We start from the raw sequence: 967 nt of genomic DNA, 5'->3' as shown, positions 1-967 counted from the left end.
TTCATTATAGGGGACTGGAATGCAAAAGTAGGAGGTCAAGAAACACCTGGAGTAACAGGCAAATTTGGCCTTGGAATATGGAATGAAGCAGGGCAAAGACTAATAAGAGTTTTGCCAAGAAAATGCACTGGTCATAGCAAACACCCTCTTCCAACAACATAAGAGAAGACTCTACACATGGACATCACCAGATGGTCAACACCGAAATCAGATTGATTATATTCTTTGCAGCCAAAGATGGAGAAGCTCTATACAGTCAACAAAAACAAGACCAGGAGCTGACTGTGGCTCAGATCATGAATTCCTTATTGCCAAATTCAAACTTAAATTGAAGAAAGTAGGGAAAATCACTAGACCATTCAGGTATGACCTAAACCAAATCCCTTATGATTATACAGTGGAAATGAGAAATATATTTAAGGGCCTAGATCTGATAGATAGAGTGCCTGATGAACTATGGACAGAGGTTCGTGACGTTGTACAGGAGACAGGGATCAAGACCATCCCCATGGAAAAGAAATGCAAAAAAGCAAAATGGCTGTCTGGGGAGGCCTTACAAATAGCTGTGAAAAGAAGAGAAGCGAAAAGCAAAGGAGAAAAGGAAAGTTATAAGCGTCTGAATTCAGAGTTCCAAAGAATAGCAGGAAGAGATAAGAAAGCCTTCCTCAGTGATCAATGCAAAGAAATAGAGGAAAACAACAGAATGGGAAAGACTAGAGATCTCTTCAAGAAAATCAGAGATACCAAGGGAATATTTCATGCAAAGATGGGCTCGATAAAGGACAGAAATGGTGTGGGCCTAACAGAAGCAGAAGATATTAAGAAGAGATGGCAAGAATACACAGAAGAACTGTACAAAAAAGATCTTCACGACCCAGATAATCACGATGGTGTGATCACTCACCTAGAGCCAGACATCCTGGAATATGAAGTCAAGTGGGCCTTGAAAGCATCACTATGAACAAAG

This window comes from Bison bison, unplaced genomic scaffold (assembly GCF_000754665.1).
Source record: "Bison bison bison isolate TAMUID 2011002044 unplaced genomic scaffold, Bison_UMD1.0 scf7180017864331, whole genome shotgun sequence".
NCBI classification, from domain to species: domain Eukaryota; kingdom Metazoa; phylum Chordata; class Mammalia; order Artiodactyla; family Bovidae; genus Bison; species Bison bison.
Note: the sequence above shows the minus strand (reverse complement) of the source record.